The 14,454-nt window shown below is 64.7% G+C and overlaps 1 protein-coding gene across 2 annotated transcripts in view; it reads left to right on the forward strand.

Annotated features, from left to right (window-relative positions):
• Nucleotides 1-14,454, forward strand: part of RXRA (retinoid X receptor alpha) — a 93,645-nt gene that overhangs the window by 38,984 nt on the left and 40,207 nt on the right. Inside the window, exon 1 of one of the 2 annotated variants that reach the window (XM_038548859.1) lies at nucleotides 4,148-4,169. The exons of the other annotated variant lie outside the window; for it this stretch is intronic. The gene's annotated coding sequence lies outside the window, so the exon portion shown is untranslated. Of the gene's footprint in view, nucleotides 1-4,147; nucleotides 4,170-14,454 lie in introns of those variants that run through there. 2 annotated transcript variants of the gene reach the window in all.

The raw sequence follows: 14,454 nt of genomic DNA on the forward strand, positions 1-14,454 counted from the left end.
AATTTGTTATTAAACAAACACAGCTCGGTTCATTACGAAGCCGTCACTGCCCTCCCGGAGGTGCCACTGGCGTGCTGGTACTCCAGGCCCCGGGCTGCCCAGCACCTGGCTTCTGTGATCCCCGGCAGCCTGGTGCAGCGGGTGTGGATTGGGGCCTCCCCGGGCCCTGGGGGTTCCTCCCACTGAAGCTAGGGGCTTCCCCAGCCTGAGCCCAGGGCTTGAGAGAGACTGGCAGCCTGCAGAAGACAAACAGCATGGCGGTGGTCACATTAAGGCTATGTCTCCTCCCACGTCCTGAGTGAGCCCCCATCCCTGAGCGGGCCTCCTCGCGGTGAAGGAAGACATGCCTGGGTGTGTGGCTCTCCCTGTTCCCAGCTCTGGCCCCCTTGTACCTGGGGCTTGCCAGGGGCACAACTAGGCCTTCAGGGGCAGCTAAGGCCTCTTCCAGAAGGGACAGCAACCCCTGCCACTCTGGCTGCCCCAGGGTTTTGGTGAGGATGCCTCTGGGGGCCTGGGGTTTCCCACCTAGGGCTGGACAGCTCCTGCCACATTGGAGAGATGCTCCCTGTGGAGTGAAAAGGCCCGGCCAGCAGAAGTTTCTAGAGAGCTGGCTGTCCTGCTTTGAGGGAGAGATCAGGTGTGCCGTTCTGCGGGGCGGGGTGCACACCAGTGTGTGTGTACTTGTGAGCGTGAGGGCCCTTTGGGTCCTGTTGTCCCTGGGAGCTCCCCACAACCCTGGCCCTGTCCAGATTTGGGAGTCCTGGGCTCAGTTCAGGTCCCACCTGGGGCCGCTGGGTGACCTCGGTAGAGTTCCTTTGCCTCTTGGGCCAGGCGGGCACCTGTCCCCAGACTTCCCCACAGTGTCCTGCAGCCTCGTGATTCGGAGGCCAGAGGGGGCAAGAGCAGGGGCTGAGTCAGGAGGCCCCTCATCCGAGCTGAAGACTGCTTTAACCTGAAACCTTGCTTGTGTCACCTGCATGCCAGTCACACATATACATGTGGGACCAGACTCCAACTCGGGTAGGCCAGTGTGACGAGCTGGGCGTCAGCTATGCCTCACAGTGTCGAGCAGGTGTTGGACTCTGGCTGGGCTGAAGGTGTGCTGGGGTGCTGGGCATGTAGTGGGGGGCACCTTGTTGCCGGACTCCCTGGGACAGCCTGGGCCTGACCCTTGGTCTCCTGACATGACCTTACCAGGGGTTGTCTTCAAGGGCCTCCGAGGGCCATGCGGGTTGACGGGTTTGGACATCCTTGTAGCTGATCTTGAACCCCGGCTGCGTTCCTGGCAGGCCCCCACTGGCCAGCTGCTCCCACTGTCTGGAGCGCAGGGCCCCTGCAGCCTGGCCATCTCCTCTTGGTGCTGGGTTCTCCCTGAGGCCTTTCAGGCCACCGGAACCACCCGGGCCTCCCTGCTTTTCAGCCCCCAGCTCCCTTCTGTGTTTGCGTACTAGTTCCCCCTTGGTCTCCCCCAGGGGCTCCTTGCATGTCCTCGCATCTGGGGTGAGGCGACCAGCCAGTCTGCGCCTGATGAAGGGCATGTGGTCACCCTTCATTTGAAATCCTGTGTCTCTCCCAGCACAGCCTGGCTGTGCAGTGCCTTTAGGGATGTCAGAGAGCCAGTTGCAGTGTGACGGCCGAGTCCTCCTCTGTCACCTGGAGCCATCCCCGGCAGACGATGGGCATTATGCTGAGCCCTGGGGCGGGGGATGCATGGACAGAGGTGTGGCCCTTCAGAGGCTGCAGTGTGGCACAGCCCTGGTGAGTCTGCTGGGTGGGTGGCCCGGCTGTGGCAGGCCCTGGGGGCCTTGTGCACAGAGGGGTGCAGGCCATGGAGGGCTGGGGGAGCCCTGATGCCCTGGGCCACACGTGCGGGGGGCTGGTGGCTGGGTGGCTGGCTGGGAGACTGCTGCAGTCATGGAGGAGACAGTGTTCTCTCTTCTGGCTCATTTGGGATAAGTCCCAGGGGCCTCGGGTGAGGGTGCATGAAGCCATGCAGTGGGTGCCTATGCTGGGAACCTTAGCCCCTCCCCAGAGCTGGAGCTAGAGCTGAAGGGCGGGGCTCAGTTAGCGCTGGGGCTCCTGGGCAGGCTCTGGGGTCAGCAGGTGGTCAGACCCTGGGCGAGTCGGCAGACAGGCCCTGCTCCCAGGGATTTACCTCTAATGCGGACCCGCTGTCCCCACCATGCCCCCACTCTGACAACATTCCTCCCCTGCTGACCCCGTGGGGTAACAGTGGGGTTCCCGCTGCCCTACTCCTCCAGGTGAGGCCTTGGGTGAGCCTCATGGGGCTGCAGGGTCCCCTTCCTGGGGTGGGACTGCCCCGACAGCTCAGTGGGACCAGTGAGAGTGGAGCACAGGGTCCTCTTTTGTTGCAGCTGCCGCTGTCGGCCCCACTCCCGTTTTTGCTTAAAGTTGAACAAAGGCATGGAGGCCTCAGGCTGTCTCTGGGCTTGCTGGACGGTGGAGAGGGCCCCACTCTGTCTGACCTGCCACCATATGCCCACTGAGGGGAGCCTGTGCTGCTGGGTGCCCCAGGGTGCCAGGCTGTGGGCAAGGCCCATGGAGAACTCTTGTCCTCCTCTCATGGCTGTGGCACACAGGCGGGGAGCAGAGCGTAGTGGCTGATTTTAGGCCTGGTACCCCCTGGCTCACTGGGCCTGCAGCCCGGCATGGGGTGTGGGAAACAGGCTTTGGGGGTGCCCTTTGCACGTTTGAAATGATCCAGCCCTTGTCACTGCATGTCCCTGAGGACAAGGGACATCACCCAGGTTGGGGGATGGCAAGGGGAGCCGAGAGCGCTAAGCCTGAGGCCAGCTTCCCCCTGCATGGTGTTGTGAGGCTGGCGGGTGGGCTGAGGGCGGGCCAAGGCCCTTTCCTGGGTGCTGTTGCGTGTCGAAACCAGTTGCTGACGTGGCCAGCGGTGTTGAAATACAAGTGCTCGTGGGTTTCCCAACATCCTGCCAGCCTGTCATAGGACCCTGTGTTAGGAGCCTGGGTGCCAGGCCCAGCCCTGGCTTCCCTGTCAAGGTGCCTGGCTCCCTGCTTCCCCCCGGGGGGGATGAGGAGCCGCTGCCCTCCCAGACTGCTGCCCAGGCTGCTGGCGGTGGTCATGGTGTTAGGACAGCTGACATTGCTCTGGGCCCACATAGTCCTTGTGACCTGTCCATTTTACATAGATCACTTGGCTTTAGAGGGGGCAGGATTTGAACCCAGGGCTTGGAGTCTGTGCCGTTGCTGCCTTCAGGGCAGGAAGGAACAGGGAGGGAAGGGAGGAGCAGAGGAGGCCAAGGGACGTGGCACGGTGGGTGTGTACCAGTCTGGTGGCAGGTGGTGCAGCTGGGGGTCCTAGGCCCTGTACCCTCCGAGGGACTGCCCTGGCTGGACATGGGCCCTGTTCTGGGCTGACCCCCATGTGAGGAGACAGTGGAAGTGGGGAGCCTGAGGCAACACCCCAGGGGGTGTTCCTCTCCCTTCACCTGGAGCAGAGCCTGTGGCCTGAGCAGAGGACAGACAGTGACCACCATGGCTGCAGTCACTGACCATCCTCTATGCTCAGGGCAGTCGACTCAGGGGGGTCCAGGAGTTGTCCTGTGTCCCCTGGGGTTGGCATTCTGATGCTTGGTGTTTAGATGGGGAAATGGGCTTAGAGAGCCGAGTGGCCCACTGGGCTCACATTGCCCATGGGCAGGGAGCCGGCATCCGGCTTGCTGGGTGGTGACGGCCACTCTCTCTGGGATCCTCTGGGGTCAGCCTGGGAGGACTCAGTTCAGAGGAGAATGCTCTCCTGGGGGCATGTCCCACCTGGGACACGTGGCCCGGGATCCTCAAGGGACCTCTGCCACTCGGGCCTGGAGCTGGTTGAGAACGTGACCCGTACCTGGCTGTCGGGGTGAAGGGGAGCAGAACAGGGGCTCACAGGATGGCGAGGACCCGCTGTCTCAGGGAGGGCGGGGGGGGGGGGCTGGGCTTCTAGGAATCTGTGGTCAGGCCTTGCCCCGGCCCCGGCGTCCGACTGTCGCTCGTCAGCAGGGAGGGGCGCTGGAGCTGGGTCTCTTAGGGAGGAGGAAGCAGGTGCCCCGAGAGGATGGGGGCTGAGCCTGGGCCACACAGTGAGGCAGCCGCTGAGCCAGGGGCCGTGGAGAAGGGGGCATTGGGAGACCTGCGCGCTGGTGAGGGCAAGTCTTCGTGGTGGGACTGGGGAGGATGCTGTGGGTTACACTCAGGCTGCGAGTGACGTCGTGGGGAGACCCGTGACCCCCGAGGCGGCCCTTGGTTACGGAGCACCTGCTGCGTGCCGGGGTTGTGGTTGACGCCGCCTGCTCTGGTGGGGGCCGGCATGCAGTGCTCCAGGCCCTGTGCTCAGACGACCGTGTCTGGAGGTTTATCAGCCCGTTCTGCTGAGAACGGGCTGGTAAACCCAGATGAGAACCCCGTAGCCCAGAGAGGTAATGCTCCCCGTGGTCTGGGGCCAGGAGGGGTTGGGCCTGGACTCGGGCCCTGGTCTCCGCGCCTTCTGCTGACGGGGTGCCCCCGCAGGTGTGTGCTGCTCTCCCTGCGGCTGTGGCAAGAGTGTCTGTCCCATTCTCAGTGCAGGTGGCGTCGGCGGCAGGGGTGGGGGGCGGGGGGGCTATGTTGTAGCCAGAGGAAGGTGAGCGGTGCCTCTTATAGGAAGCCCTCCCTGACGTCTGCTCCCAGACAGGAGCAGACCTGTTCTCCTGCTGTGCATCAGTGATGGAGGGCCCCATGGGCTCCTGGGAAGGTCTCTGACTCTGGACTGCATACCCCTGGACGGGGCCCTGCCTTGGTCTGTGTGTCCAAGCAGGGAGGGCAGTGGAGGAGCCCTCTGTGACATGTGGAGGGAACTGAAGCTATCCTGAGGACAGGGGCACCTGGACCTGTGGGGCAGAGTCAGATGCCTGCAGGCCCTTACCTGGCCATGAGTCTGAGCCTGAGTCTCAAAGCCAGGCATGGAGCCCAGGCCTGGGGGCCACAGAGCCACCTGCTGCTCACCATGTGGGGACAGAGGAGGGGCCAGCCTCATGGTCCCTCACCTGCGTCCACTGCCTCTCAGCCACTTTCTTCAATTGTGATAGCGTCTCTTTGCAGAAGAACTAAAAGCTCAGAGAGGTTGTGTAAGTGCTGGGGGTTGCACAGCTTGTCAGGGCCTTGGGATCTCTGTGAAAGTTGGTGCTTGCTCAGCTGGCTCCTAAGGACCCCGGTGAATCCTGCAGCCTGTACCTGTCCATTCCTGCCTTTCCCACCCATGCCCTTTCCATGTGCTTAGTATGTCTTTATGTGGGACCTCCGTGTGCCAGGTCCTCTGCCAGGCCCCAGGCCAGGCCCCTGAATGCCTGAGGAACCAGTGGAGCTCCTGCCCTGAGATTTGAGCAGCCTCTCACAAGCTGGCTTGGGTTCCTCTTGGGGTGCAGTGGTTGGAGAGGTCTCTGCTTTGGCTGGGAGGATCGGGAGGGCATCCTGGAGGAAGTGTTGCTGAATTTGGCAGGGAGTGAGCCAGGAGACACGTAGGGAAAGTTTCGGTCCAGGGAACAGCCTGTCCAGGCCTAGAGGCCAGAGAGCCGGTGTGTTCCTGGAAATGACCTGGTTCCCAAGGCTGGGGGTGGAGAGTGGGTGGCCCGGAGAACACGGGCGAGGGCAGGGGCCGCTGCCGCTGTGGTTGGTCCAGGTGCCGCGGTGGCTCCTGGGTCCTGGGCTGGCACAGTCGGGGTCTGGGAGATGGGGAGCTTCGTGGAGGGGGACGGGGGCATGCTGGGGGTGTCAGCCCTGGGTGGTGGGCGGTGGCCCTGGCAGGCCCCCCAGAGCCCCATGGGCCGATGCTCCAGTTCTCCAGGTGGCTCTTTGTCAAGGTCAGGCCTCACATCTTACAGCAAGGACATGGGCAGGGGGCCAAGAGCTCCTAGCTTCCCCAGGGCTGTTTCTGGATTGGGGGGCAGGGGGCAAGGTCGGAGGGGCTCCGGGCAGGGGGAGTTTGGGAGAAAATCAAGTCAGCGTTGGTGTGGAGGGGACTTAGGTGGGGGAGTTTGTACTGGGGCTGACAGGGACGCTGAGATTCTGTAAAACGGCCCCTCCCCTCAAACCCCAAACCAACCCCCCTGTAGCTCTGTCATCAAAGCCAAAGAAAGTGGAAACTAGCCACCGCGTCCCGTGTGGCCACGGCTGGTTCCCTGTCACGTTGCCGCGCAGTGGCCGTTTTCTTGAGTGCAGCTGGGTAGTGGCTACCTCGCTGTTCATAGTTTAAACCAAAGGGAATACGGAGTTTTGGTTTCTGTAGGAAGGGACCTGCCCTCCTCTGGGGGAGGAGGGAGGTGGCCCACTGAGGCGGGTGCTCGAGCGCTCCCCGGGAGGACCCAGGGTGGGGGGAGGAGTGGCATGTCTGGCCATTGGATCGCCCTGCCCAGGTCTCCCCCTGGGGAGCGCACCCTGCTCCCTGCTCTGCTGCCTCCTCCTGTGGCTGCCCCTCCCTCTCCAACGCCCTGTGCCCGGGGCAGCCTTGGCCTCACCGCCCGGCCTGCCACTGACCAGCTGTGTGGCCTTGGGCAGCTTGAACTGTGTGTGACAGGGCCTCCCTTTCCCTGCTTGTAACAAGACCATCGATGATTCTTGTAGAGTTTTTGAACGACCATGATGAGCTGTATGTATGTTCTAGAGCGTCCCATGCTTAGATCTCCGGGGAGATCAGAGGGCACCTCCTGGCAGGGGCCTTTTGCCATCATAGATGCAGGGGCTTTGGGGAGGGGCCTGCCCCTCTTCCTGTACCCGAGACCAGCATGTATGGGGTCTGGGCTCTGGGGGGGGGTGGTAGGGTCCACATAGGCTGCAGGGAAGATGCTGGTGTGGGATGGGCGGGTGGGCAGGTGGGGGAATGCTCTTACTTCCCTGTGCTGTCTGGGTGGCTGGGCTGGGCTAGCTCCCCTGCAGGCCGAGCATGGTGTGTGTGTCCTGGCCCCACACCCTCCCTTCCTTCCAGGCACACTCTTTGCTCTTCCTGACCAGGGCCGGCGGGTCCCCCTGGCAGCCCCCAGACCCTGGGCCCAGGGGAGCAGGGACCCTGGCCAGCCTTGCTTAGTGTCTGGGACCACGTGGGGGACAGAACCCCAGGCTTGTTGCTTTGAGCTGTGGGGCCAGGGGAGCCCCTCCCTCTGTCCCCGGGGCCACTAGGTAGTATTGGTGGTGACCACTCCCCGCAAGCAAGGGGCCATCACGTTACTGGTGGGCTGAGCCCGTGCTGTCCCCTAGTGCAGGGGTGGTGGCCCGGGTCCCTCATAGCCTGACCAAGAAGCCAGCTTACTCCAAGGCTGTCCGTTAGGGTGGTGCCTGGCCAAGTGGAGGTCTCCCCTGTGCAGCCCCTTTGGCGGGAGGCCCCTGAGTACAGCTTGCTCCGTGCTTCTAGGCAGAAAGTGCTGGCTGGAAACTGCACCTGCTGCTTGCGTGCAGCTCCGTGGACCTCACCTGGGGACCCCATGTGGCCCTGCGGGAGATGAGGGCACCTGCTGGTCTGTGCCTGGAGCCAGGCTGTGGGCACGTCCCCTGCTCCATGGAGCCGTCTTCTGGGAGGGGGCAGATACCCGGCCAGACCATGGCCAGCGTGGTCGCAGCCAGGGCGTAGAGGCCTCTGAGCTCAGGTGTTTGTGCAGCGCAGCAACTCCGCTCAGGGGCCCGGGGAGCTTGGTTCTCTGTGTGCCGGGGGCTCTGGGTCCCAGAGGTGCCCCTGGCCTGACCGTGTGTCTGTCCAGAGTCCCTGGAGGTCCTGTATGCAGGCAGCCCTCCTGGCCCCTGGCCACATGCTGTCTGTGTGTCCCTCACGCTGAGTGTAGCGGGGAGCCAGGCTGCCCTTGGCTGTGACTTTGTTTTGTTTCCTTGAGTCAGGCTGTCCTCCATCCTGTGCCCAGAAGAGAGGCCTGCTCCTGTCCTGGGGCGGCCGCGAGCCCCTTGCCTTCCCTCCCTGGGGAGGGGGTGGGTGCGGCCCGTGCTGCTCTCTCTTAAGATGCCACTGTCCTGCTGCTACAGCTCCTGGGCCAGGCTCACCTTGTACACCTCTGTGCAGCGGGACTGGACGTCATGCCGTTCCCTGTGCTGCCTGCTTGTCCTTGCTGGACTCGTTTCCAGAGCTTTGCCTTTGTTTCTCCTTCAGGCTCTGCTACTGTTTACTTGCCTAAGTGGGGCTCCTCTCCTGTAAGATCTCTGCCCATTTCCCGAGCTCCCTGAGGCCCTCTCGGGGCACCTTTGTGACCCGTGCTTGGGAGATGTGGGTGTCCAGCACTCTGCTCCTGGAGGCATCCTGGGACAGAGTCGTCCTTGCTCTCTGGCCATCTTTGGGGAGACCATCTGGAACCCGCGGTCAGGAGGGGCCACAGTGGGGATGTCTGAGGAGGCCCCTGCCCTTGGGGTGGTGAGTTGGGCCTGTGGACATCACAGCCGACGGCTCTTCTGTGTCAGAGGCCAGCTCTGGCCTTTTGAGCCAGGAGGTGGCTGCCCCCACGCTCCCCTGTCTCTTGCCCCTTCTCAGCAAGGGTGTTCTCTGACAAGACACCCCTGATGGACAGCTGGGACCTTGGCCTGGCCTGAGTAGAAGGCCCATGTGGGGACTGTTGACCCGCCTGGCCCCAGGGTGGAGCTCGGCCTTGTGGGGAGAGGCAGTGGCCCCTGTGCCTGGATTTGGTGGGTCTGGGACCCTCCCTGGCCGGTCAGCATGCTGGCCTCTGGGTTGGGTGAGTCCAGGAGGCAGCGGCCCTGTCTGAGTTCTGAGGCGCTTTCACCGAGGTGGTCCTCTGGGCCCTTGGGGCCCTTGGGATCAGGCTCCAGCCCTGTAGCGGTGGTGTTTCTTGAGCCACCTGCCTGAGCATGACCTTTCTGGGTCCCTCCTGGGAGTCCCTCCATGGCACAGTGCCTGGCTGGCCTCACAGTTTGGGGACACCCGGTTCCCAGACCCTCCTGACGTCCGCCAGCATCAAGTCTGGGCAGGTGTGTGTGTTCAGGGCGGCCGCCTGCAATGGGGGCCAGACGGCATTCCGGCCCTGTGAGTCACACGGATCCTAGGAGTGGGGTGGCAGGGGCCTGGCTGTGGGGTGGCGTGCCAAGACATGCCACTGGCCTGGTACTGGGGAAGAGGGGGAGCAGGGTGGGTGGGGGCCTGCTCATGGCCTCTCGAAGAAGCTGGCACATGGGCCGGGTCTCAGAGACCCAGCCTCCCCCCAGCCTGTGCCGTGGGAGATGGCAAGGGGGCTCTCACATTATGGCTGGGCCCTGTGGAGCAGACTGGGGGTGCTGGGTGGTGGTGAGAAGCTGGTGCCTCCCCAGGGAGCAGATGATGCCTCGGTGACCACCTTGCAAGTGGAGAGCAAACACATGGGGAAGGGAGGAGGCAAGGCAGGAAGGCAGAGGGACATGGAGGCTGGCTCCTGGGTCGGTGGGTCAGTGTCCCTGCATGTCCAGGGGGCAGGTATGGCAATGTGGCAGGCCTGAAGGGGTGTCATCCTATGCTCATGTCCCCCATGCTGTCCCCCTCCTGCTCCTGTGCTTGGTGGGGATAAGACTGGCCACCTAGCCTCACCTGCTAACCCTTGTATCTGGTTCTAGGAAGGTGTAGGGGGTCAGAGGCCAGAGGAAGGGCCTCCGTGGGATCCCTTCCTGGGATCAGGGGGCTTCAAGGTGCAGGCTTCCCGAGGTAGACAGTGGTTGCACCTTCTCCTGAAGGCCCGTGGTGGCAGAGCCAGCAGAGCCCCGGGGGTGGGGTGAGGCGGAGGGAGGCTCGTGCTCCCCAAGGTGGGGAGTGGGACAGACTGTGCAGGCAGAGCCAGGGGCTGAGCCTGGCAGGGCCTCTGGCTGGCTGTGACCTGGGGACAGCTTTTCAGGGAGGAGCCCTGGACCTTGGGAGGGCCATCGGGGTCCCACTTTGAAGGACAGACGTGGGCCGGGCTGGCGGAGGGAGGTCCTGGGGGAAATGGGGGTGGCTGGGGCAGGTGTGAGGCTCAGCGGCTAAGACGAGGCAGGGCTGGGAGTGGCTCAGAGCCTGTAGTCTGAGCTGGGGTTAAGCGCTCTGAGAGGGCCTTTGGGGCTGGGGCTCTGTCTGGCAGGGGCAGAGAGGGCTTCCTGGAGGAGGTGTTCCTGGCAGGAAGACCAGAGGGAACAAGCATGGCTGCTCTGAGGGCCAGGGCTGGGGCTAAGAGGGGCAGATGGGCCTCCAGCCTGGGGGGGCAGGGGGGCCTGGGGCGAGGCCGGCGAGGGGGCAGGTGAGAGGGAGGGGGTGGCCTGGGGGGGTGTGATGGACGGAGACTCCGGGGTGAATTTGAGGTTTCTCTGGTCGGGACTGGGAGGGGCCTTCCCCACCAGTGAGTCCGCGGCTCGCGGGGTCTGGGGGAGCCGCTCAGGAGGGAGCCGGCCTCGGCGCGGGCCCCACCCCTGCCGTGGGCACCTCCTGCCCACCCCTGCCCCGCGGCCGCCCCCTCGCTCCACGGCGCGGGGAGGAAGGAAGCTGAGGTCGGGGTGGTGTGTGCTCCTCACGGGGCTCCGGGCGCGCTGGCCAGGGCCTCGGCTCGGGCTCGGCGCCGGGGGAGGCGGGGGGCGGGCGGGCGGAGGGGGCGGGAGGCCTCCGGCCGACATCGTGGACGGGCCGGACCGGCCGGGCGGACCAGAGGCAGGGGACTGGCTTGGAAGGAACAGTAGGTGTGTGGGATCGGGCGGGGGCCTCGGGTCCGCCAGCCCCCTCTGGTTAGAGACCGGGAAGTTGAGGCCGGGAGGGGGCAGCCCCATGGCTCGGGGCCGCTGAGCTCCGGTCCGCGGCCCTTCTCGGTTTCCGCGCCGCCAACGCTCTGGCCGCGGCCGCCTCCGGCTCCCGAGGATGCGGTTCAGGGCCCGTGGCGAAGGGATCGGCGAAGGGATCGGCGAGCGGCCCGCCCCGGCCCGCCCCGCCCCGCCGAGCAGGTGCAGCCCCCGCCCCTGGCAACACCCCCACCCCCTCCGCTGTCCTGCCCACCCAGAGATAGCTCCGCTGCTGCTCCCCATTCTGCTCCCCGCCTGGCACGTTCTCGGCACTTGGTGAATGTTCAAGCTCCTTTGGGTGGGCCCCCAGGGGCCAGGAGGGGCCTGGCTGTGCCCAGGGCTGGCCCGGTGTTGGTAGGACTCTTAGACCCTGTGACCCACATGGATGCGGCTCATCTGCATATGTGATGGGGTGCGGGGTGGGGGGCTGGGCTCCCCGGGTGTCAGCACACAGGCAGGAGTGGAGGGGACCCGTGGCCAGGCTGCACCACCTGAGGCCACCAGCCGGTGGGGCAGGCTCTGCCCTGGTCAGCTGGGCTGGCTCCTTATCCTGCAGAGGCAGGAATAAATCTGTGTTGGCTCTGGGGGTGGCCCTGAAGTCCTAGACCCACCTGTCACCTGTGGCACTGAGGGTGGAGCCGGGGTGGCACTGAGCACCTTTTCCTCCCTTGCTGCCCCGAAATGGCAAGAGTTAGCTTTTTGGTGAGGAGATGCTGTGCAAACGTGAGCTGACCCGGTGGGATCAGGGGTCCCTCAGGGACCACACCTCCCTGCCCCTCCCTGCCCCGCTCTGGGAGTGCTGCCCGGCTGATCGTCCAGGCCACAGGCAGCTGAGGAGGATCTGGGAGCACCATTGACCACAAGCCACAGCTGAGCTGGCGTGTTGCCTCTTGGGAATGAAGCCTCATGTGGGCTGGGCTGCAGTGCTTGTTGCAGGCAGGGCCTTGCCACACCTGTCCATCGGGTGAGCTTATCCAGGTGTGGTCCTGTGCCCGAACCAGACGGGCAGGCGCTGGGAGGTGTGGAGAGGAGTGAATGGAGAACGGGCAGCGGCAGCCTGGCCCCGTCTGGCCAGGGCCTTGCTGAAGTCAGGCTGCCGCAGGGGTGGTTTGTGTCATTATTATGAAAACAGCATGTGCAAACGGCATAAAACCCAAACCAAATAGAGATGCAGAAAGTGCCATCTCTCACCTTGGAGCTGGGAGTCCTGGGCCCCTCCACTTTGTGGGGTGATTCCTGGGTCTTTTCCTTGTGATCCTGGAACCCCAGATGGGGCAGACGTTGGTGGAGTGCCTGCCCCTTCTGGCCGGGGTGCAGAGGGGACTGTGCCGTGGGTCCCTGGTGACAGGATTAAGTCAGGGGGTGTGATGAGCACCAGGAGAGCCTGTTGTGGGGTAGGCCAGGGATCGGGAACTCAATGGGCCCTGCGAGCGTGGGCTTCTGTGGGCAGAGGGAAGGGACTGCTCCAGTCATACAGCTGAGCAGATGGGTGGGCAGGCCGAGGGTGTGCTGGAGTGGCCTGGGCGCAGGGGCGCATGAGGACTTTGGCTCACTTGCAGGAGCTGCCGCGGGTGCCCGGGTTTGCACATGTTCAGGAGGACAGGTCCAGCCATCCTGTGGTGTGACTGACCGTGCCACTGAGGGCGCCGGTGGAGGGCTTCCTTCCAGACGACATAGGCCTGTGTGGGGCTGCCACAGGACACTCCTTGTGGCCCTCTGGCCTGGGACACATCTCGGTGGCCCATCCCCAGGGCCAGTGTTCAGCATCGGGTGGTGTGCGGGTGGGCGGCACACAGGTGGTGTGTGGTGCTCAGAGCGAGGATGGGCCTGGTTGGGCCTGAGGCTTCCGTCTGGCAGGGACTGCTGGGGCTGAAGGCTGCGAGTTGTGGTCCCTGTACCCCCACTCCCACCCCCTGCCCGGGGGCCATTGGCTGATGGGCCACAAAAGGCATCCTGTGCCCAAGAAGAAAGACCCGTTGTGTGGCTGAGGAGCGGCGGGGGGCCAGGGATGCTTCCTTCCCTCCGGCGTCCTGAAGACCCTCTCCCCTGAGAGGCCGAGTCTCCGCGGCCCCCGAGGCGAGGTGTGTCCTGGCCTGCTCAGGCCCTGCTCCCCTGGCTGTGGGGCTCCTCGTGGCTCCCCCGCACCTCCCGCGGTCCAGGATCTGCCTCACCCCAGCCTCCCTCTGCCACCTGTCCTGTCTGGGGCTCTTGGCCTTGGGCCTGCACCTTTGCTGCACCTCCTCCTGTGGGACCTGTGCCTTCTGGGGCTCAGGGCACCATGTATCTGAATGGAGGAGCCCTCACCGAAGGGCATGCTGGCTGGCCCCGGGGTGGGGTGGGGTGCCCCATCTTCACAGCAGCACACAGCTGGGGCAGGGGGCGGGGCCGGGCCGGGGGCGGGTTGAACTCAGCCTGCGCCCTGTTCCTCTGGCCCCCGCCAGGCATCGTGCCCATCTGCTGCACCATCTGCGGAGCTGGGCCACTGTGTCTCAGATTGAGGAAACACGGCCGGGGTCCCTGTCCTCTTCCAAGAAGTACTGGTTTCAGCCAGTGGGAGCTGCCTGTGGCCACAGGTGTCTGGGTGAGGGTGGTGGGCTGGGCGGGCCTTGGGAAAGGGGAACTCGCCCACTGGGCCAGCGTGAGCACCACTTGCTCAGTGGCAGCTGCTCGCAGAGACGCCAGTGCTCCTGGGCCTCGTTCCCCTCCCAGGCTCCCGCTGCTTGCGTACTGTCACCCTGCATCGCCCGTGGCCGTGGGACCCTGAGCCAGCGGGCCGGGGGCTGATGGCACCGCCCCCGTGGTGGGACCTGTCCCCCACACTCGCCATGAGGCTGCACTTCCTGGCCTCTCTTTCAGGAGGGGGCCTGGCCTGGCGGGCTGGGGACCCCAGGTGGCTGGCAGGTGAGGGCCGGGATTGGTGGGCCTGGGGGAGGTTACCATTGACTCACCCGGGGGCTGTGGAGCTCATGGCATGCATGGGGGCCCAGGTGAGGGCATGTTGCTCCTGTCCCAGCTCTGGCCACTGCCATCCCTAGCGGCCTCTCTCCTTGCCCTCGATGTGCATGTGGAGGTGACTCGTCTGAGGGCCCGTGGGCATGGCCGTGATGGAGGGCTTGGGCCTGCCAGACCCCACTGCCTCAGCCTTAGGCTCAGCCTGTTGGATGTGTGGGCACTGAATTCTGGGGTGGGGTCGGGAGGGCCTCTTGGGGTCTGGCCTACTCCCCTTTGGCACCTGGGAAACCTGCGGTGGAGACCAGGGATCTCGTGTAACTGGAGGGGGCTGTGGACTCCCGGTGGCCGAGTCGGGGTGGATGGGCAAGGGGCTGGTGGCTAGAGAGGCAGGAGGCCAGAGGAACCTCCCAAGCTGATGGGGGGCGCGCCCCTTCCTGTCCCCTCCTTGCTTGCTGCAGGGGTGCCTGTGTCGCGGGCTCACCTGCACTGGGGCCTGTGTGGGCTGCTTTACCTTCATCGATGCTCCTGGGGGGACACAGTCTTCTGTGCCCAGGTTCAGGGGAAACTGAGGCTCAGGTGTACAGTGGCTTTCCTGGGGCCACAGAGGCCTAGGGAGGGACTCCTGGTCTCCTGGGGTGGGGCTCGGGCCACCTCAATCTTCCCGGCCTTCTAGAGTCCTCTGGAAGTTTGTGGATGTTTGACCCTTAATGTCTCAGCCGCCCTCTT

Source organism: Canis lupus, chromosome 9 (genome assembly GCF_011100685.1).
Source record: "Canis lupus familiaris isolate Mischka breed German Shepherd chromosome 9, alternate assembly UU_Cfam_GSD_1.0, whole genome shotgun sequence".
NCBI classification, from domain to species: Eukaryota; Metazoa; Chordata; class Mammalia; order Carnivora; family Canidae; genus Canis; species Canis lupus.